General features: G+C 44.1%; 1 protein-coding gene, 1 non-coding gene and 1 pseudogene across 18 annotated transcripts in view; 2 read left to right on the top strand and 1 right to left on the bottom strand.

The window, feature by feature from the left end:
- Positions 1–417, bottom strand: part of PHF21A (PHD finger protein 21A) — a 174,442-nt gene extending 174,025 nt beyond the window's left edge. For all 17 annotated transcript variants that reach the window (XM_045194234.2, XM_045194233.2, XM_045194237.2 and 14 more), the window contains exon 1: positions 47–417. The gene's annotated coding sequence lies outside the window, so the exon portion shown is untranslated. The remainder of the gene's footprint in view (positions 1–46) is intronic.
- On the top strand, positions 118–4,019 carry LOC128780850 (uncharacterized). The gene is made up of 3 exons (XR_011651192.1): positions 118–231; positions 576–760; positions 1,327–4,019. It is a non-coding gene; the product is annotated as an uncharacterized protein (transcript).
- Positions 4,020–21,225: 17,206 nt separating this feature from the next.
- Positions 21,226–21,303, top strand: LOC112303494 (small nucleolar RNA U3; annotated as a pseudogene).
- Positions 21,304–23,855: the final 2,552 nt, after the last annotated feature.

Raw genomic sequence — 23,855 nt, 5'->3', positions numbered from 1 at the left:
GAGGAGAGTGAGGAGAAGAGAGAATGGAAAAGCTGGGATACTGCACCCTCCTGCTGGCTGGCAGTCCCCCCTGGCAGCTGGAGGCAGGAACTCTGAGCAGGAGAAGCAGGAGGAGGAGGAGGAGGGAACTCTTCTTCATGGGGAGGGAGGGGAAGAAGCTGGAGCTGCTGCTGCTGCTTCTGCTGCTGCTCTGGGCCTCTCGCACTTTTTAGATATTAGTGTGTTAAGATGGTAGGTTGTTCCCTTCTCCCTCCTCCTCCTCCTCTCGCTCTCACTCACTCTGTGTGTGTGTGTGTATGTGTGTGTGTGTGTGTCTCTCTCTCTCTCTCTCTCTCTCTCTCTCTCTCTCTCTCTCTCTCTCTCTCTCTGGGCTGTTTCTTTCCTCCTCTTCCCCAGGCAAAGGGGGGGGTGGGGAGGAGGGGGTGGGGGGGAGGAACTGGATCCTCCTCCTCCTCCAGGAGGGACACACACAGGCCCCGGGCCGGAATTGGAGGGGGGAAATCAGAGCAGCAGGAGAGAAACTGTGGGAGACAAACAAGCCCAACTCTTCATCCTCCTCCTCCTCCTCCTCTCAGCAGCAGCAGCGAGCACCACCAGCCCATTCACCACCCGGCCCCGGGCCGCAGCACCTCCGCCGCCTCAGCCCGGGGATCCCTCCGCCCAGGCCCAGACACACTCGCCCGCGCGGGAGCCCGCCGCGCGGCCCCGCCGGCCCGCCGCCGCCGCCGCCGTGCGCGCCCCCGCCGCTCCCGAGAGCCGGGCAAGAGGGACTGGGGCTGGGAAAGCGGGGACGAGGGCGGGGGTAGAGGAGGCACTGGGGTAAAGGGGCATGGCGGGGAGGGAGGGGGCAGCCGGGCGGAGTTGTACGGCAGCCGGTCCGGGCCCCCGAGCTTCCGCCCGCGGCTCCCTGGACGCACGGGTCCCCCCCGGGGGCGACGGGGCGGCGGCGGGGGGGCGGCGGGGGCCCGCGGCGGCGCTCGGGCGGGCGGACTACTTGACGTGTCGGTGCGGCGAATTTATTTCACTTTGCCTAAGGAACGGGGTGTGCTGCGGCCCCCATTGCCTAGGGAAAAAACCCGGATGTAAAGTGAGTGAAACTAAACTAGAGTGAAGTAGGGCAGCAGCAGCCAAACTCCAGTGCAGTGGCGGCGGCGGTGATGGGGCTGAGCACGGAGCAGCGGCGGCCAAACTCCGCTGCCGCCGCAATGATGGGCCGGTGCAGCGCTGCAGCTCGGCTCTTGTGTAGCTGCAGCCGAGGCGAGGCCGGAGTCGGCTGCAGCCCCCCCAACTCCGCGGCCAGAGCCTAACTCCCCCTCCCGCCGGCAGGAGCTGCAAAGGGGCTCCGGAGCGGCCCCAACTCCCTCCAGTGCAACAGCAGTTTTGAGGGTGGGAGAAAAAAGCCGCGAGAGCCGGAGCGACGAGAAGCAACGGAGAAGCACTGCAATGGGGGAGCGTGGTCCAGGCAACAGGAGAAAGATGCAACCTCAAGTCGAATGCAACATGCAATCCCCGACCGCCGCTCGCCCGCTCCCTCCCCCTCGCCACCCCGCCCCCTTTCCAAATAACTACCCTTGAACCACTTTATTAGCCGTACTTAGTCCCACATTCGCTTTGGGGAGGGGCGGGGGACGGGGTCCTTCGCTCACCTTTATTTATTGCTGCTTTCTCCCCCCTCTCCATGTTTTTTATTCCTAAGTTCTTTTGTTCTAAGGGGGATGATGGCATTTACTTTTCTGCTTTGTGTAGCAGGGCAATCGCTGGGAATCGGCCACGTATAATCCGGCGGTTTGTCATATTTTATTAGTGAAAGTATTTTATGCCTGTTCTACCTCCAAGGACTGTAACATGGAGAACTGCAGGAAGGGAAAAAAAACATCAGAAGAATTCTTGTTTTGAGAGGTTTCTTGGCGGGGCAGGGAGGCCTTTTTTAATTTTTTTGGGGGGGGTTTATTTAGATTTTTTTAATCGATAGTTTTTCAACTTAAAGCTTAATGTTTTTGTGTAGATATACTATTGGATTCTAAAATAATCCCAAACCACAATAAAGGGGGGAAAAGTCCAAAATTCTGGATTTAAAAAAGAATATCCCTACTGGACAGTGATATTATCTGTCCTGTGCAGCACGCTGGACTTCACATAGTGTTGGCCTTCGAATGTTAAATAACAATAAACCTCAACCTCAACCTCAACTGAATACAAATGGGGGGTGGGGGTGGTTTTGTTTTTAAGGCTCAGCACTTTTGTAGCATCTGCCACTACGCATTTTCCAGGCATTGATTAGCCATGCAACTCCCATAGGCACGAAGTCCAGTTTTTGCAGATAAAGAGCAACAGTGGTAAGATGATTTGCCCAAAGTCAAACTGAGTCATTGGCAGAATTGAAATAGCCTCAGACTCATTTCTTACTGGTCTCATATTTTCCATTAAATAGTATTTCCCCCAAGAAGTAAACAGTGTTTAAAAATAAATAGACGTTCTTTGCCTTGTTCTATCTCTCCACCAGAGGTGCTTTGAGATCACTGGATAGGAAGGTATTTTCTCCTGTGACCTGCAATGTGAAGTTTAGTTTCCCAGGAAAAAGCAATATTTAGGCAATTTTTTAAATTTTTGATTTCATAAAGTTAAAAAACTAAAAAATAAAAAACAGGCTTTATTTTACATGTGTAGACCATTTTGTACTTTGAGCTTTATGTTGAAAAAAATTCAAAGCAGAGAAAGTGTGTGAGAGTTTGAGAGCGAAGATGAAAACCCCTATAAATGATTCAAGAAGCCTGGATGAACTCATATGTGAAACTAAACCCATAACGCAGTCAAGATGAATAACGGAAGGATAGGTTGGTAGTAAGGCCCAGCTTTACCATCTAGAGGTGACTCTAATGTATTTAGATGAGTGAGGGAGGCCGACTTTCAAGCTGGACTGACTGACTGGGCACTGGATCCGTAACCTAATGGTGTCATTTCAAATCCACCCAGGCTGTCAAAATGTTTTCAGAGCAAGACTACTACAGTGTTCTTTCTGGGGAAAAAGAGTTTGACATTTCTTCAGAGTTTCATAGAAAAAATGCAGAGACCCAAATCACACTTGAATGTGTGAGTGGCATAGAACAGGGGTCAGCAAGCCATTTTCTCAAAAAACCCAGATAGCACATATCAGAGACTGTGCAGACTGTCCGGTTTCTGCCACAACTCAGCTCTGCAGCTGGAGCACGAAAGCAGCCATTGAAAATGTAAACAAATGAGCCTGGCTGTGTTCTAAAAAGCTTTCATTTATGGGCCTTGACCTTTGAATTTTATGTACTTTTGATGTGTCACAAAATACTTTAATTTTTTTCAACCATTAAAAAATATAAAAACATTCTTAGCTTGTGGGCCTCACAAAACCAGGGAGTGGGTAGGATTGGGTCTGTGAGCTCTTGTTGACTGACCGGGCTTTAGAAGGCTAAAGTAGATTGAGCCACTGAACTTCCTGTACCAGGGGTTGCTTGGTTATTAAGATGTTTGTATAACACTCAAAAATCGGTGTCACAGAAAATCATGTTTTAGGTATTTATGCCGTCATTAAAATAATTTAACCGAATAATTGTCTAACACTCCTATACCTGTCAAACTCTATGGAAAAGAATACTCTAGCTTGTGATTCATCGGTAGACTACAGCTCCATTTACATACTCTTCCTCACTCTTAAGATGGTGAAGAAGGTGGAACCAGGCAGACCTAGATTCCAACACGTAGGAAGTAACGCTCCTTTTTAACTAAGGAACCTTAGGCAAGTTAGTCTCTCAGAGCCTCAGTTGCCCTATTTCGTAAATGCAGCTAGTAATGCCTATTTGGTAACACTATTGAGAAGACTGAATGAAATAATTCATGAAAAGAGCTTCGTGCAGAGCCTAGCACGTGGGACTGCATGAAACGTCTTTCCCTGTGACCTCAAATTCATTTTCTGAGTTGACTATGGGGAAAGTGAACACATGGAGTTCCAGTATTTCATCAGCACAGATTTGGCACATGGGGTCCAAGGAGTCTTGGGGGGATTCAAGTTTGTGGAGTTGTTACCTCGGCATATTCTGGTGGGTCTTTCCCAAGCTCTAGACGTGCCTAAGCAGACACACACACAGTGGTGTTCCTCTTACATAAAATAAAGGTAGTAACTGGTGAGATTTTCAAAAAGGCTAAATGACAGGTGCGCTAAAGGGAAAAGATAACAATTAGTATAAGTGAGTAAGAGTCCCAGAAATAAGCTGAAATCGAAAGCTGCTTTGAGGTAAATCATTCAACATGTAGACGTGAATGACATGGCAGCAGGTACGTAATAACTTAGGCTTTGCTCTGCCACCACCTAGTTATCCCCCCAAACCACTTAATGCACATAAAACCCTGTCGAGCACTAAACACTGAAGTGCAGTTTAAATTTTTGCAAAAATTCTCAAATCTATCAGTATTCCTATGTATTCCTGCCTTCTTCTACTTCATGCTTTAGGAGGTCATCCAAAGCCTAAGATTAGAAAATTTTCTTGTTGTATTTTTATGGTTTCTGTTTTTTACGTTTACTTTGTTGCCGTGTGTGTGTGTACACACACATATGTATATACACACATGCACAGAAGACAGGAGCCAGGAACTTTACTTTTGTTTGATAGAAAATACTTAATTTGTATTAGGATTCTATTGGATAACGTAAAATGTCATTGAAAATGATAAACTAGCTAGCTCTGTATAAGAACTGTCGGTCTGCAGATACTGTAAACACAGGAAAAGTATAACAGGCATTATACTATATTATGGTTTAGAGGCATTATGTATTATAATAGAGAATAAATAACGAAGTTTCTTCTAGAGTTCTTATTTTACACTTTTGTAGTAGTATAGTATACATCATACCCATGGATAGATGGTATTTTTGCACTCGTATTTGTATACAATGGTCTCTGACGTTCTGGGTTCTGGAATTTGACAGCGTTTCAAGCAATGAGGCCCCCACCCCCACCACCTGTGAACGAATTGAACAGCTTTCTCATGCAGCTCCCCTGCCCTTGCTTTACTCAACCACTATCCTTTTTTCCTACTCCAGGCTGAAAAGTAGCCCCATTCTCTCTTAAAAGTTCAGCCAAAAGAAGATTTGAACTCTGTCTGGAAACCCAAGGGTCCCACTTCCTCACTGAGGCAGGGCGGTAACTGTTTAAAAGTTCATCAAACCTTCTCTTCTAATTCTTACTGGGCTAGAATAAATGAAAACCTGGCTTGTAACAACAAAGTGCTTAAAAAGTAGAGAAGACATATCAATGTGAATTTTAAAGAATTATGACAGAAAATCCCCAGTGACTAGCAGGAGTTGAGTGTGTGTGCTTTCTCCCCACTGTCTTAATAGTCTTATCTGTAAAGAAGACTTTTCGCTTGGACTGCCCTGTGTGTACATTTACGGTAAGCCAAAATCATAATTGGAAACGGGTCAGGTAACTTGTAAATAAATAAATATTGGCAGATAAACAGTAGACTCTCTGGAGAATACCTTCAAATTCATTACTTTGCCATAATCTCCAAGGTCAGTTTAATCCTATGAAACTTCAGGGGTGTGTGTGTGTGTGTGTGTGTGTGTGTGTGTGTGTGTGTGTGTGTGTGTTTAATAGAATTAAATAGGCCAGGGCTTCTCAACCTTCGCGTTATTGACATTTTGGGCCAGCTAATTTTTGGGGGGGCGGGGGGAATTGTGGGATATTTAGCAGCATCCCTGTCCTGTACCCACTAGATGCCAGTAACACCTCCCTAGCAGTTTTGACAGCCAAAAATACCTCTAGACATTGCCAAACATCCCATCTCCTGTGGGGGGAGACAGGGGGGGGGGGGGACGGTGGAGAGCCACTGAACTAGACCAAACACCACACAGATAGATTGAAGTGTGTGTTGTGAGTGTGTGACTCTGACCTCCACAGAAGCGAACTCCAGTGTCTTTTCCAAAAGTAACTGATGTCCATAGATTGGGGGCCTAGGGTAGGCCTGTCGTGTGACTCTAAAACGGTTGCAATTAGAGCGCTAGAAATGTCTGCCTGGAAGCTGCTGAGCTGCTAAAAGAATCACAGGGAGAGCCTCCAGACTGGGGATGTTAAAAGAATTTTATCATCTTGTTATTTGCACCTTTAGTTTATCTATTATCAACATAAATAAATTGTACTGTGGGCCTGAGCAATGACATTATCTCATGGAAAGCATTCCCAGATTTGGAGTCTGGGAACCTGAGCTGGGGTCTGAGCTCTGCAAATGTCTAAATCCCTTTATCTCTCTGGGCCTATTTTCTTCTCCAAAATGGGGAAAACAATAATGCTTAATCCACTGCATTGTTGTGAGGGTCCAAGCTGTTAATGAGAAGTAACAGGGCTTATTCTTGAGGAATCAGGAACTTTGGAATCATACAGTCCTAGGTTGACTTTGGGGACATGATGCACTATTATAAGCCACAGTTTCCTTATATGCAAAACACAGAAATAATCATATGACCTCACAGTGTTGTTATGGAAGTTAAATGAGATAATGTGTCATACATGCTATATAGATATTTTTCTTGGTCTTTGGTAAATTGTATCACATTGTACAAATACATATCATTTCATTATTATTTCTTTTCTGTGAGCACTGAAACCTGGAAATCTAAAAAACAGGTTGACAGGCCTACATGCGTGAAACCCTGTTACAAAATACAACATTCCGAATTCCAACCAAGTGAAAGCAGGATTCGAGTGTCGTGAGCAACCTTCTATCTTCCAAGTTAAACCGGGGCACAGGTTTGTTACAACAACATAAGGTTCTCCTCCCCTTATTGAAATATTGTTCTAAGAAGTTTTTTACAACCTCTGTATCACATAAAGCACACGGGGTCAGGCACAGTATGCCCCGCTAGCACAATGTATGTCTGGTTCTGAACGTTGAAATCTGACCAGGTGCTGTTGCAAAATTCACCTTCCCCACACGCATTGGCAAATTGTATCTTGGTCCTAAAATAAGGTGCAGGGAGGTGTTTTCTAAGTTAAAATATAAGTAAGGGGACCTGGGAGTATCTTCTACATAAACTTTTTAATTAAAGTATAACTTTCATACAGAGAAGTGTAAAATGACAAGTTGTACATTTCATTAAATTTTCACAAAGCGAACACACCTATGTAATCATTTTTAAAAGTTAGAGAATTCTGTAATAAACATTTTTTTATCATTAGGAGGGTAACAAAAGGTTATAATGAGTTTGAAAGAAAACAGTGGAGATTTCCAGACAAGATAGCAACTGGCTTTGCTGTGCAAATGTGAATTCGATTTCTCAAATGAAAATAATTGCAAAATGATAAATGGCCAAAAGTCCTATCACCGTCTACTACTTGATACGTGATGCTAGGAAATTAACTTCAAGTGCCTCAGTCTTCTCATTTGTTAAATGGGGATAATAATAAATTGTTATTAGAATTAAATGAAATAACACTTGCCAGGGTTTGGATTAGTTCTGGCACATAAGCTCTCAATAAATGTAAATTATTATCCATTTAGGGTGATGCCCCAAGGGACCATAAGAAGGAAGTTATAGAGATCTCAAGAATTCTTCTAGGGAAAAAAGGGAAGTTCTGCACAGAAGCTGAGCTGGATCCGAATAGCTAAGGGATGCTATCACTGAGCCCTGGGACCAGGAGGGAGGGTCAATCTATGGTAAAGGCTAGAGAATGAAGCCTGAAAGACAGAGCAGGGTACCTGGAGGTGGCAGGCAGGGCGATGAACCAAGAAGCAGTAAAAACAGTACAGTTCTGAACAGAAAGCCACAGGGTACACCCTGCCTTCAAACGGGACATGACCTGATTTTTCAGAGACCGGAGTAAGGTCTGGGAGTGATTGTTTGGTGTGGGCCTAGAGAGAGAAACGAGAGAAGCAGCAGCCACAGGAAACCTAATCCCAGGAATCAGAACCTTGAAAGGGGCCTCGTTTAAGGCTATATTCAAGGCCAAGGGACTGGAGCATCTTAGAGCTTAAGAATGACCTCGACTCTGTATCTTTAGGCCTGGTATCGTTCATACTGAAAAAAGATGCACTTGAATCGACTTGGATCCTGAATAAGAGAAAGAAATAATTACTTGAGGAAGAAATGGAATGGAGGCAGGCTGAATCTCAGAATCTAGACAGGGCAGAGAAATCTCTCCCTCTGGGTGAAAGTCACAGAAGTTACCCCAAATCCAGGCAGCAAGCAGATATGTCACAGCTTCGTTATCCCAATCTTGTAAATAACTTATCACTGCTCTAAGGGTCTCTGAAAGGAGGCAATTTGGTCTCTTTTTCCTTGATTGGTTGTAGGAGATGCATCAGCGTGTGAGATTCAGCAGGGCAATTTTGGTGAATAAATGTGACCCAGTGTTCTCACTTTCATGAAACATCTGTCACTGATTATCCGTATTATGAAATAACCAAGCCAGGGATGGCAAATCTGTGGCCTGTGGCTTTCTGAGAGCCTGAACTTGGCCTCAGAATCCTTCTCAACACAGTGCATTAGGCAGGCATGACTGTTTGGAGCTTGCTCAAGACAGAAACGCATTTTGTCCTACCTGGACTTACCCCTTATCCCTTGCTGTAATTAATGTACTTGTCTATCCCATCCACTTCTCCCAAAGCCCAATGCAAAGGGTATCAGAGAGGAAATCTGCCTGACTTCAACCCTACATATTTAAATTAAGACCTGGATAGGTAACAATTACCTCTCTATGTAGGGACCTATTCTCATATTTCTGAGTTTATAACTGATTTATGACCTATAAATAGTCACATCAACCTCATTGCTGAATAATTTACATACTGAGGTCATGCTCTCTGGATGAACCTGACACCCATTAGTGTTAGACTAATCAGCCGTGTGCATCCAAGCCAGGACACATGGAGAACCGCACCCCAAAGTGGCAGGGGTGGAGGAGCAGAAGGCCTAGAGGTTTTTAAAAATATTTTCTTAATTTCTTAAAATCTATTGATTTGAGAGAGACAGAGAAAGAATCATCAGTTTGCTGTTCCACTTATTTATGCATGCATTGGTTGATTTTTGCATGTGCCCTGACGGGATCAAACCCGAAACTCTGGTGCATCAGGACAAGGCTCTGACCAACTGAGCTACGTGGTCGGGGCGGAAAGCCTCGATTTTACTCCCTCCCCTTAAGCCCATCTGGCCAGTCTTTCCCTTTAGCTTCATTTTCTTCATCTCTAACGTGGGATATTATTTTCCCACCGGTGGCAACATTAGGAGAACTATCCAAATAATAAATGTTTTGAAGGTTCTCAGAACTCAAAGACTTTAGACTCAAAGAATCATTTCTGGAGCCATGGCCCTCTTTGATGAAAGCCGTCGTTATGAGTGAGATTGATCATTTGTGTTTTACATTTCAGTACCTAAATAAGCCAAATCTCCCCCGGAAAATGTGGTTAATGAGATGGGGGAGAGGTTGTCTACATCTTCTGGGTACAGTCCGTATTGTTCCCATCCATAAAATGGGCATACCATACATCTCATTTCCCTCTCTCTGCCTGCAGAGAACTAATAAGATACAAGTTGCAAAGGAATGAGTGTACTGAAAACTGGTGCTGTATGAAAGAAAGAGGAATTAATTAAATTTTAATTTTAATTTAAAATAACACTAATTCTACCGTCCCAGCACCTGGGGTGGTGACTGAAACCAGAGGTCGGAGCAGATTAGGGACTTTGTGCTACAAATTGCATTGGTGGAGACGGAGAAATATTATGTTCTCCTGACATTGACAGCGAGAATTTAAAAACGTGAAGCATTTTCCAGAAGCCACCTGGGGTCTTCGGACTCCCCGAAGGTGCAGGGGTTATGAGTCTCTGGGCCATGAGCACTTTATTTTAATACTACTTCCTCAATTAGCATAAGCACAAACTTATTGTTTTTCTAAGTACGTTGTGTTGTTGCTGTTCATCTAATAGAAAAGAAAAACTCATTCCAATTCCAATCTGGATGAATATTACATTTCCTTTGATAAACGTCAGTGGGTTGATGGGAACAGACCCCACTCCGAGCTGAAATGCTGGCACCTAAGCTTTGTGACTAACTGTGCCACAGACAGTTCATTTCATCCTGGAGCTCCTCGCCTCAGCAGTCTAGGCAAAACCAAAAAAGATCACAGAGCAAAACCAACTGAGAGTCTGACAACACTAAGGCAGTGATTTTATGTTCATCTGTTATTGGGGCCTGAGTCCATTTACGAAAACATTGTTTTAAGGAGAAATATTTTGGCTGAGTAATTGTGAATAACCAGAAAGGGAAGTAAACAAACAAACAAAATTAGGATAGCCGGTAATACAAGTGGGCCCCGCTTCTGATCAAACTTTAGACCTAATTTTTAAAATCAAAGTTTGTCATTATTTATATTACCAAATTTACAATTTCACAGAAAATTTATCCTCATTGCTGGTTGGATTTCCACTGACAACAGCTCCCAAAACTTTGAATTGCTCCGCCTTTTCAGGTGCGCTTAGCTCTTTGACACATCGGGGTGTCTCACATTTCTGTGAACTGGGAATCCAGGTTCCAGTTCTCCTTCTCACTAGCTGTACACTTGAAAAAGTCACTGGCTTAACAGTTTTACGTTTTTTTTCATCTTTAACATGAAAATATCTGTATCCTAGCCTACCAGGTTAGCTGGGGGATTGAAAACAGGGATCCCTAAAATTTTCCTAATGAGTTTTTTTCCCCATAAAGAATTGCTGTTAATAATTAACAGTGAAAATAACAGCTGCCATTTACTAAGCATTCTGGGCCAGATGTTTTGTACAAACTTAAACTTTTATAGATAAGAAAACTGCGCAGAGGTGTTAAGTAAATTGCCTGAAGTCACATAAATTGTAAATAGCGAACCCAGGATTCCTGCCCATGGCTGCTCAGATTCAGGTTCTGTTTTCTAATGGGAATTCCCTGAGCCGTCAGGATGATGTGGGGTAGTGGCAGGCAAAGGGATGACTAGGGCAAGGCTTTCGGCAGAATGAATGGACCCTGAGACTAGGGTCTTCAAGGAAGAGCAACTCACCTCTTTGGCAAAAAAAAGAGAAGCAAGTCTCTATCCCACGTAGGAAGACACATGGTATGATGGAAGATGTGTGATTGGGAGTCAGAACGGCCTGGGTGAGAATCGTGGCTAAGTTACTCCATAGCTGAGGGGCCTTGGACAGGTTATTCATCCACTCTTAGCCTCCTTCTTCGCATCCATGAAATAGGGATAATAAGATGTTGTGGAGTTGTTTTGATGGTTAGAAATAATCCACGTAAAGTGTCTTGCACATAGTAGGAAAAACATAATGTCCTCTTGTAAGTGCCTTGGCAGCATTTCCCAAAGTGTGCTATTAATAAGCATTAGGTAATAAAAAGAAAAAAGGTGAAAGAAATTTGAAATGAGGGGACAGTGGGGCAGTCGTGTGAATCTGGGAGCTGCTGTGAAGCAAAGTTAAACTGTTCCTTCACTGCAGGACTTCTCAGAGCCTTCGAGTTGCAAAGTTGCAGTAGGACTCTGCAAGAGGAAGCATTTTCCCAATTTGCTTGATCACATAGCCCCATTTTTCATGGAGCATCTTACAGAATTGGTGGTCTTGGGAACACATGTCAGGAAGCAGAGGTCTGGTGAGTTTGGGATGAAAAAGCTGAATACCTAGGTCCAGTCATCATGATGCATTCACTGTTTTGTGGTACCTCCAGAGCCATCTCCGGTCTGCATTATTTCTCCGTCAAGTAGGACTTCTCCTTTTTACAAATGTCACAGAATGAAGCTCTAAAGAGTGATTTCCAGCATCCATTCAAGTGAAAAGTTCAGCTCTCAATAGGACTGGGCAACATCCACGAAGCAAACAAGCAAGACCCACAGGGCAAAGGCATTGCTGGGCCTCTGAGGGTGACAGGTCACCACTCCTTCTTCCCTCCAGCCAGAGAGGCTTCAAAGTGCAGGTTACTCCCCAGACCACCAGAAGGCAGGGGCATGGAGAAAAGAGACCGTCGTCACTTAGCCAGAGAGTAAGAGGCCAGCTCAACCAAAGTGACCCTGCTTAGGCTCCTGTCCCTGCACTTGTCAAAGGCCAGCCCAGCCCAGGGAGGAGGGGAGACTTAAACAGAGGATCAGCTTTCTGTTTCCATGTAAAAAGCACTTGCCCTCGGGTTATAAATGTTATTGCATTTGTGTAGCGCTTTACCGCTCCCCTCAGCTTGCCAGCATCACAGGATCCCAGTGGCAGTACTTTTATAACCCTTGATCAATAGCTTATTTCTATCGCCTTCAGTCCCAGCTGCCAATCCCTTCTGTATAATGTGGAAGGCAGACTCCGCTGCTCTCCAGCTGTGCATGTTATGAATGTAAACTGTGAGAGTAACATATGTATGTGTGTGTGTGCATTGAGTGGGGGACACGGGAATTTTGAACAAGGAATGACAAAAATGGGCCCCTTGTTCTAGGAGACTTCCACAAAACTGGGAGTTTTCTTACTAGTGAATCTCTCTCTCTCTCTCTCTCTCTCTCTGAAACAACATGCTTGGTACTATTTGGTGGGTCAAAAGAAGTGAGACATGGTTCTCCTGTGTTTTGTGTTTTTATTTCATGTACATTGGGGGTGGATGGTGAGAGCTGGTATGGAAAGGCCTAAGTTCCAAGAGAGAAAGGAGCATGGCTGTCTTGTCCATCACCGCCATATTCCCAGCACCTAGAGGGAACCTAGAACGCAGTAGGTGCTCAGGAAATATTTGTGGGTCTGGTTAGCAATGGGAGGGGAAGAAGAGAGTCCCGGAGCATTCTCTCCTGGAGTTGTCTGAGCAAAGAGCAAAGAACAAAGGCTTTACGCTGCCGACAGCACTGGGGACCACAAACAGCACCACGGTCTGCTTTATTTAAGGCTCACTGCTAGGCACCAGGGGAATCAGAGAACTAAGGTGACCAGTGTAACGGAACCAACTTCTGCTGTTCTATTTCTCCCCGGAGCAGAGTCCGCATGGCAACCCCTTAGAGAGCAGGTGCCTCCCTCACCTTCTTCACCCCTCCTCGGAAGCCAGTTTTACGACCAACCCACTCTAGGAAAGGCCTTGAAGCAGGACCCCAAGGCTCCCCAACATTCTCCAGTGCCAGGAAACCAACTCTGGCTCGCAGTAAGGCAGCCAGGCCTGCCCTTGTCTGAACCTGCCGTCCTTGAGACTCAGCCAAACCTCTCCCGGCTTGGCGGAGGGATGTTGAGGTGACATTCTTCTCCCTGCCACTCAGCATCTTTTAAACAATCCTCCTTCACCTTGGGAGAAAACGCACGAACTCACTGCAGACTAGGGCCACGGAAGCTGAAAATTCCCTTTCTCCCTGGGAGGGGAATTCGTCACCAGCTAAAAAACACACCTCGCGTGAAGAAGCAGAATCTAGGACGTCTGCAAGTTCTTCCTGGTGAAGTTCTTTGGCTGCCAGGGGTAGGAGTCCATGTCAGGTGGAGGCAGTAAACAAGGAATGGCAAAATCATTCCTCTGGGAGGTATGGGGTGTCTCAAGAGGCCAGGTCAGCAGGCTTCCGAAAGACCTGGCCCAGAGCCCTGGAGGGGGTGGGAGGGAGGATCAGGGACCCCCCTGTCTGCAGGCTGCCAGCTGCACTAGTTTCCCCCTCCCCTGGGCTCAGCCCCCAGTTCCCAGCCTCGGGGGCATGTGGCAGGAGGGGAGCAGGAGGCTGGCACCGGCCCTTTTGGCTCTGGACCACACCGCCTGTAGTGCACCATGAATTAATACTCTAATAAATCCTGTAATTATCTTGTGAACCGAACATTTTTGTGGCACTGTATTTTTTGGTGTTAAAAGCATTAATTTGTTCAATATAAACATTAAACATACACCATCGTTTATGTAACCTTGTTTCTTTCTTAATGTACCAGGAGCCTCACAAAATACAAGTGGACTGTAGGGCCCCAACTAGGAGGTGTGCTCTGCTCTGTGTAGGACAACCCCTACTCAGGCCCCCGAACTTGGTCAGCCAGACGGCAGCCAGCTCTCAGGCCCAGTTCCGAACATCTCAGAGACAGACTCCACCCAGCTCTGTTTGGGCCAGAGGTTCAGCTGTCACAGTCCACTGTGTATTACAAGCCCCCTTTTGGAGGCAGAGGAAAAGGGGTGGTTATGGGCTGGACCGACACCCCACAGTGTATCTACTGTGCTGTCCTCTTCACAGGGTCACCCTGAGCAGGGGAGGAGCAAATGTCCAGATGCTGCAAGTCTCCCGCTGGACAGGCAGAGGACCCCAGGCTCTGTGGGATGGGTGGGAGGGGCCAGGGCTCACCTGTAGCTCAACTTTCTAAAGTGTGCAAGACCCTGCTCCCCCCAGTTTCACCTTTCCAGTACATTGCTATTTGTCTTGATCCTGACATTTTTTCTCTATTTGTAATTTACTGTTTTATTATATCTTTTGAGTCAAAATCCTTTGTAACACAAAAGACAAAAATAAATAAATAATGTCAGGTTTTATATTTAATGTCATCAAATCAACACCCTTCTTGTAGGCTTCTCAGGATCCTAGCTGTCTTCCAAGAGGGCTCAGTCCAAGTTAGTGTTGGTTTTTTTCTTTCTTCCTTCCTCCCTTCCCTCCCTCCCTTCCCTCCCTCTCTTCCTTCCTCCCTTCCCTCCCTCCCTTCCCTCCCTCCCTTCCTTCCTACCCTCCCTCCTTCCTTCCTTCCTTCTTTTGTTTTTTAACAGTAACATTTTTCCATAGAAGAAATATGAGTGTCTTTTTTAAAATATTTTTAAGCAGAGAAGTATGGCCAATAAAATAAAAATCATTCAAATTCCCACCACACACTTCCACACACCACCCCCAAGAAATAACTACTGTTAAAATTTTGGTGTACAACTTTCCAGGTAATTTTCAATAAAATTAGTCCCACTCTTAAAATACCCTTCTATAACACTGACTTGTACTTTTAAACCTAGCAATATGTCACATGTTTTTTTTCACATCGCTGCATATTACTCTGGAAACATTTTATTTCTGAAACAAGAGTCAACTTTTTATTTTGATGTATAAAATATTCAACCAATACAGACAAATAAAGGTTCCCTCTCTATCTCACTTCCTAAAGATAATCACTATTATTTTTGAAAAGCCCTTTAAATATATATGCATACATTGACATGCAGAGAATCATAGCATATAGTGTTTTGTAGCCTGCTTTTCCCTACTTGTCACTAGAGCATGAGAATCTTTCCATGTCAGCACCTATAATGCATCAGCCTTTTTTTAAATCCTCACTCGAGGACATTTTATTTCATTGTTTTTAGACAGAGAGGAAAGCAGAGAGGAAGGGAGAGAGAGAAACATTAATCTGCTGCCTCCTATATGCACCTAGGCTGGGAATCGAACCCATAACCTAGGCTTGTGCCCTGACCAGGAATTGAGCCTGCAACCCTTAGGTTACAGGACAATGCTCCAACCAACTGAGCCACGCCAGCCAGGGCTAGTGCATCAGCCTTCGTAATGGCTACCTAGAATTCCATTCTATTGACTAAGCGTTCATAATTTATTTAACTAATCACCTATTGTTGGAAATGTTTCAGTTACATCCATTTTTTTTACTATTACAAGGAATACCGCACCAACCATCATTGCATACACATTTTTATCACATCTGATTATTCCCTTAGAAAAAACTTCAAAAAGGAAAATTGCTGAGAAATACAGGATACATCTTTTAAAATCTGACTCATATTAAGTGATTCTGTAGAAAATTGTCCCAATTTACACTTCACCAGCATGTATGAGGAAAGATGATTCTGCACACCAACTCTAGCGTTAGCCATTACCGCTCCTTCTTATCTTTGCCAGTACAATGGCAAAAAATAATATTCTACTGTGGTCTCAATTTGTAAGGCCTTGATCACTGATGAGATTGATCATGTTTTCAGATCTTCACTTGTCCGCTGAATTTCATTTATTAATTATCTGTTTATGTTCTTTGCCCATTTGATTTTATTAAGGTATCCTCTTATTTTCCTATTGGTTAATCAAAGTCATTTATATATTAAGGCTATTAGCCTTGACATCCATGTTGCAATTATTTTTTCTCACTTAGTTCATTGTGTCTTTTGCCATAGAAAGTTATTATCTTTTATATATTTGTATCAGCCCTAGGAGAAGAAAGTCAGGCAGTAGGGCTTACCCCATAAAATATTAATAATTTAATTAGCCTGAACTCCAGAGGTAGGTGGTCTCAGAATTGGTTTGGGGGTTCAGAGATCTTATCCGTCTCTAGGTCTTTCAGGTTTGCCCCTACAATGTGTTGACAGTGTCCCCCCTTGTAAGACGAGATGGCTGCTACACCTCCAAATATTACATCATCACACTCGAGTCTGGAAGGAAAAGGATGAGAACAATTTTTTTTTCATCTCACAGGTCTGTTATCTCACCAGGAAGGAAAATCTTTCCCAGTAGTCCCCAGCAGACTTTTATTTACATCTCATTGGTAACCAGTCTTGTCTGCCAAAATAGTCAAACCTGTCAATCACTTCCTCCATGACTTGTGGCTTTAGTACCATATTACCAAAGGCCCTCCCCATCCCCCGGATTATTTTAAAATAAACAATGGCAGTATTATCTTTGTGAACTTGCAAGGTCTTTTTTTAGTTTCTTTTGTTAATTTCCAAACCTTTAAGTTATCTGGAATTTATTTTGGGGTGTGGTTTGAGATAACTTTACAATTTTTCCCTGAGGATATTCAGAGATACCATCTTTATTCTATACCAAATTCCCCTACATTTATGAGCCCATTGCCATTACCTGTTTTTTCCTGTACTGGTACCGTGATGTTTTTATCACTAAAGTTTTATAAGTCATTTTTATATCAGGAAAAAGAAAGTTACTTCTTTTCTTCATGATTTTCTTGGTTATTTTCCATTTGTTTATTCTTCTAGATAAACTTTACAATTAGTTTAACTAGTCCCCTCCCCCCTGTAACAAATGTTCTTTTTGGCATTTTGATTGGAATTACGTTAAAATTATGGATTAATTTTAGAAGACCACACCTTTACCAATATTTGGTCTTTACCTTCAGGATCATGGCATGCGCTATCCTACTTTTCAAGTCTTCTTTTACGTCCTTTAGCAATGTTTTATAGTCTCTTCATGAATATTCATTTTTGTTGTTTATTTGTATTTTACTTTTATGCAAATGTGAATGGGATTTTTATGCCTATAGGAAAGCTTAGGAACAACCATTCTTTCATTCCTTAAATACATCCTATTTGGTTATGATTATTTTTAGATATCATTTGATTCAATTTGTTAATAGTTTATTGAGCATTTGTTCCCAAGAAAGATAGGGCTATAATATTTTTTTCTTTTGGCAGATTTTTATAATAAAGTTTGCAAAGTGTTTTAGAGAACTTGCGATCTTACCTTACTTTAGAACTGTGTTATCCAGTACAGTAGCCACTAGCCATATACAGCAATTGAACCTTTGAAATATGGTAGCTGCAACTGAGGACCTAAATATCTAATTTAATTTAATTTAAATGATCAAAGTGATCCTTGATTAAGTTACTGGAAAGCTTATGCATATTTGGAACAACATGGGTATGTGAATCTACTTTTCAGGTGTAAAAGTCATGAAGTCTAACTCTTCAGAGATCAATATTTCTGGTTAAAATTTAGCATCTGAACTGAGGTGTGCTGCAAGTGTGAAATACGCACTGGAGTTCAAAGACTTAGTATAAAAAATAACGTAAAATACCTCATTCATACTTTTTATATTGATTACATGTTGAAATGATAATATTTTTGATATACTGGAGTAAATAAAATATATTACTAAAGTTAATTTCACCTGTTTCTTACTTTTTTATGTTGTTGCTAGAAAATGTTTAATTATACCTGAGGCTCACATTATATATTTGCCACCACTGCTCTAAATTTTTAAACAATAGCAATTATCTGATCTTTCATATTTGCTAGAACTACACTTGCTTTCGATAATTACGTGTTGTCCCATCCAATGGATGAACTAGATGTGTTTGATTAATCTGTTATTTTTAAATGTTTCAGTTACTCCTTTTTTTCTTTTTCCTTCCTTTCTTTTAGCAAATATGAACAATTTTGTGTTTAATAAGTCTGTGGCTTTTCCTCTGTGCAAGGAAATGACATGGTCAGGGTTGCTGTAGAAAAGTCATGGTGGTGGTGGCGTAGGGAACAGGTGGGTGAGGGCCAAGCATGGATTCAGCCAGTGGGAAAGTTCTGGGGAGACGGGGCTGGTGGGGGTGGAAAGAAATGGACACTTTCCCAAGATTCTTAGCACAAGAGGACTTGAAATGAAATGTGTACTGGAGTCATGGCAAGGAAATCATCGAGGATGGCTCCTAAGGTTCTTGTTGGGTGACCTGAGGTTGGTGACAGTCCCTGAGGTGGGAGTCCTGAAGGACTAGTCTGGAGGAACAAGCTCTTCAGTTTGGTTTTAGAATGGTGAGTTTAACATGCTCTTGAGGCATCCAAGTGGAGATGCGGAACAGACAAGTCTAGAGCAAGAGGAGAGGAGTAGGATGGAGATAAATTTGGGAGTTGTTGGTGTAGGGACAATATTCAAAGCCTGAATGGGCCTGAATGGGATTGTCTGGGGAGAGAACGTAGTTTGAGAGCTGTGGAGGGAGGTGGGGAGAGGTGACTAAGCTCTGAGTAACGCCACTATTTATAGCCAGGTGGAGAAAGAGAAGTCTGGAATGGAGAGTGTGAGAGAGTGGCCGGAGGTGCAGAACCAAAGCCAGGGTAATTTGGTGTGGGTTGTCACAGAAGCCAAGGAAAGGGAGCATTTTAGAGAGAGAGTAGCGATGATTGCTGAGAGACTGAGAGCAGGAACAAAAAAAAAAAGGAAAAAGAAAAGCCTGTTGATCAATCTCCCTAATAATCAAAAAATACAAATTAAAACAATAAGATTTCACTGTTCAACCACAAGATGGTTAAGATTTTCAAGATTAATACTTGTAATATCTGTATTACACGTAGTGTGGGCAAAGATGGGGGAAGGGTTAGTCTCTCGTTGGTAGAAATGTAATGGTACCAACATTTTGGGTTTTCTTGGTAGCATCTACCAAAGTATGAGCTACATACACACTTTGACCCAACAATACTTCTAGGTGTCTACCCTAGGGAAATATTCACATGCAAGAGGTTGTGATTACAATACTGTTTAACACAACACTGTTTGTAAAACTAAAAAACTACCAATGGCATAAATGTCCTTCGATAGCAAGAAAAAAAATTGCACATACCATTGAATACTGGTAAAGAGTATGAAAGAGTTTCATACTCTTTCAAAGTCTTTTCAAAGAGTTTGAAAAAGTCAGAGACTGTCCCTCCACCACCTCTTTCAGGAATTTGGCCACTTTCTCTTTCTTTCTTTCTCTATTCACTATTCTCTTACTACCTACTGGTTTTATCCAATCTTTGCTGAGGCTTAGCCTCCCTGTTATTGAAGAGAGAAAAGCCTTCAAAATCCCCCCAGATGAATCTTTAAAGGCAAATTTAGAGCACAGTGAAACGTAGTATAGTAATTGAAATAATTTTGGACCCAGAGTTATAATCCTAACTTTAAAAATCACACCTCAGGGACTTCCAGTCAAGATGGAAACAAAGGTAGACACCCTTCACCTCCTCACACAACTATAGAAAGGATCACAGCTAGCCTCAAAACAAAAAACACCCAGAACTCCCAGAAAATCGAACTGTATGGAAGTCTGACAACCAGGGGCTTAAAGAAACCATATTCATCCAGACAGGTCAGAGGGGCGGAGACGGGGAGCTGGGGCAGAGAAGATGTGCTGCAGTGGCTGTGAGGTGGTGGCAGCAGGCAGAACAGCAGTCCCACATTCACATGTGGTGGATAAAAACCAGGAGGGACACCTGCAGAGCAAGCAATCCCAGCCCCAGGCAAGACCACACAGCCCAGGGTTCCAGGGCCAGGAAGATAAGTCCTCATAACTTCTGGCTGTGAAAACCAGTGGGGGCTGTGGAAGCAGAAGAAACTGCTGGTCTCTCAGGAGAGTCTACTTAAAGGAACCCCATGGTCTCAGATCGTATACAAACTCACCCACTCTGGGAACCAGCACCAGGGCAACAGCTAGAGGAACACCAGTCACATACAGGAAGTGGGTGAAGTGACTGGAAACTGGGCAAGTGCCAAGCAAGTGGCATCGTTCCCTCTCCAACGCTTCCCTCACATACAGCACCACAGGGCAGCTAAGTGGGTTCCCCCACCCTGGTGAATACCTAAGGCTCCACCCCTTACAACATAACAGGTGTGCTGAGACAAAGAACATGGCCCAAATGAAAAAACAGATCAAAGCTCCAGAAAAAGAACTAAGTGAAATGGAGATAGCCAACCTATCAGATGCAGAGTCCAAAACACTGGTGGTAAGGATGCTCGGAGAACTCACTGAGTATGGCAAACACATAAGAGAAGAACTGAAGGCTACACTAAGTGAAATAAAGAAAAATCCACAGGGAACTGACAGTGAAGGGAAGGAAGCCGGAGTTCAAGTCAACAATTTGGAACTCAAGGAAGAAATAAACAGTGGACCAGTGCAGAATGAAGAAACAGGAATTCAAAAAACCAAGGAGAATTTACGAAAACTCTGGGACATCTCCAAATGTGCCAACGTCCAAATCATAGAGATGCCAGAAGGAGAAGAGGAAGAGCAAAAGGGGAAAATATTGGGACAACTGTAATAGCATAATCAATAAAATATACTTTAAAAAATCACACTTCAAAGGGAGCTTCCTCTTTGCTCCTTCCAAAGTCAAAAGGGCACCCGTGCAGTCTCAGCAACTCCTAGGATTGCATTCTCCCCGCTTGGCCTAGCCCTATGGCCTGCCTATGTCAAGGGCAAGCCTGCTCTGAACAAGGGGAAGCCCACATGGGTGTTGCTTTCTGGACTGCTGGCTTCTTACTGCACTTCTCTCAAACTCCCATCTCTTCCCTATAGGCCCTTAACAAGCAAGACTGTGTTTGGGATGTGAAAGGCCTTGTGTGTGAGTTTAGTAATGACAGCAGGGATGGCAGCTTTTATGGGGGCTGCCTGGGATGCAGGACCCCTGTGCAGGGACTTGAACTAGTTCCTCCCCAGACACCATCCTCTCAACAATTTCTTTATCTTAACAACGACTTCCCTAGGAGGGTGTCCTTTCATGTTTGTCTATATTCTTAGATTTTTTTAAATAATGATTACGAAGACTACTTTTTCAGGGATCATTTCTATAGTGCATTACTAGAGAAGTTTCTCTGAACGTGTAGAGCACCCCCATGGGGCCATCATCCTGCCCAAGCTAAAAAAATAAAAAATAAAAATAATGATTATATATCATTATAAAAATAGTACATGTAACTATTAAAAACAGAGCCCCGGATGTAAAAACAGGGCCCCAAGGAGGGCAGAATAGGCAGGAAGGATACACCCACCCGAGGCAGGGTTCTCAGGGAGGGAAATAGGGCCCCTTCTGCCTCTCTCACTCACCCTTTGCGAACCAGAGATTCTAGTTCTGATTCTGGAATATGCCCATCCCCACTCCTCACTTCTCAGGGAGAGAAGGGAATCCCTCGGGCTGGATCTGCCCAGCCTGGCTTGGAGAAATGCAGACACAGAGCATGAACCTGCTATACCCAGTCACCCTGAGACTGGAGGTGCCTTGTGACACACCTCCTTGTTGGGGTGCAGGAAAAGAGCTGTAACACGATGGGACCCAGGCAAGTTTTCTGCAGAACATTCGCAGACAGAACTCTGCAAAAGTCGGGCTGTCTCACTACCTGTGCAAATGTGCAGCTGTTTGCACCAAGGCCACTTAGGGTTGGCTGCTGGCCTGAAATGGCCTTGCCAAGGGGTGAGCCCCAGGGCTCGGCACAATGGCAGCAGCATGATAGTTCAAAGAGGAGGCAGCATTTGGGGCTGGGGGACAGCAGGTGCAGGCAACACAGCAGGAGCAGCTTTTTGGAGGCTGTTAGAGAGACCAGAGTTGGTGGACTCTGGTCTCAAGGAACATGCCTGAGTGTCCCCCTCCACCTGCTGGCAGTAGTGGTGAGCGATGACCCTGACCCATTTATGGAAACTCAAGGGGAGCCTGAGTAGTGTGGAAGAGGGGGCATCTGTAAAAGACCAAACCTGCTGCCAGTCAAGCAGAGCTTTGAGATTTGAGGCATTTATGTAACATAAACTCATTCATTCCTTCATGAACCTTTGTGGAAGGCCTCCAATGAGTCACATGCTGTTTTAGTCACTGGAGATAAAGCAGAGTCAAGACAGTCCCTGCTACCATGGGACTTACCTTCCATGACAGTTAGATCCTGTCATTTCACCTGGAGCCGAATGCTTTGGAGGAAGACAAGGAGGTGGAGGGACTGGGGGGTCAGGGCTCCTCTGAGGAGGTAACACTTGAACACAGCCCTTTGTACCCACGGGCTGGAGAAGCCTGGGACGTACTGGTTACCAGGTAAATTCCTAGCAGAGTAATTTCTGGATCAAAGAGCATAAATATGTTAAGGCTTTTGATAAATACTGCTGAATGATTCTCCAGAAAGCTCCCTAGGTTGCCTCATTTAAAGAGAGGGAAGAAACGCTGTGTGTGTTAGGAATGCTTCAGAGAGGTTAAAGTGGGGTGGGGGGACAATGACTCCTTTTCCAAATGTCACCTCTGAGGGGACAGGTCAAGACCATTTCCCACTCGTGTCAGACCTAAGATTTTAGGAGCTAAGCATCCTAGCAGTTGAAACATCAGTCAGAAAGAACCTGCATTTATATCCCAGCTCTAGTTCTCATGCTTTGGACAACTAAGCCTCAGTTTTGTCATCTGTAAAATGGACCTTCTAATAATGCTTAGTGCAGAGGGTTATGTGAGAGTTAGACAATACACGGTTGGGCAAAAGTTGGTTTGAATTCAACCACCCCGGGAGGCAGTAGGGCTAATCCAAGCCAGTCTTTGAAATTCAGGCTCGTTTACCGATTTGCAAAGACGACAAGAATGTATAAATAATGAAGGCCAGCAACTTGAGCACTTGCGAGATTGTACCTAAGTGCATGGTGCCATCGTGACATTCTTTTGAGTTAATAAAGCAACCATAATAATCGCAACCTGCATGTCTTTTTCCATACAAACAACTGTAAACCTATTTTTGCCCACCCCTGTGTAATTGAGGCGCTTCACAGAGTACTCAGCACGGAGTGAGAGGCTTGGCGTTTGTTCTGCAGGGTCAGCAGCACTTGGAGCTCAGGGGCAGCCCCCTGGCCCAGGGACAATCGTGCTCCCGTGGGAACACAGAGCTGCCACAGTCCGGTCCTTTCCAGATGTCAGATGGGTCACGATGGATCAACCGTTGCCTGCAAAATTTCCCATCTGACTGAGGTTCCTACCCACATATGAGTTACGCTGACTTTAAAAGACCCCAAATGATGTGCGTCTGAATGTGCAATGTGTGCGGTGTTTTTCTCCTAGAAAGGAACAAGGACTTTCCCACACTCCCCGAAGCAAAACCAGCTGGGCAGAGTTAGCTCAGGCTTCTCAAAAAACACTTCACCTCTGCACTTAGACTAGAGATACGGAATGTTTCCACCCCAAAGTATACTCGGGGGAGTGTGTGCTGGAAACACCACAAGTGATTCGGAGCAGGGTCAGAGTGAAATCATCACGAGCCCAAACACCCTTCAGCTAAGAATGTGGCAAGTTTCAATTGTTTTCTTGCGTCTTTTTAAAAAATGCAAATACAGCCATTATTTTACCTGGAACTCAGACATGAAATGTTCTGCCTCTGCTCTCTCTCCACACGTTTTATACTGCGCACACCAACCTCTCACATTTGCTCTCATCTCGCT

Source organism: Desmodus rotundus, chromosome 5, assembly GCF_022682495.2.
Source record: "Desmodus rotundus isolate HL8 chromosome 5, HLdesRot8A.1, whole genome shotgun sequence".
NCBI lineage: Eukaryota > Metazoa > Chordata > Mammalia > Chiroptera > Phyllostomidae > Desmodus > Desmodus rotundus.
The sequence above is the reverse complement of the archived record's forward strand: the minus strand, read 5'-3'. Positions and strand labels throughout refer to the sequence as shown.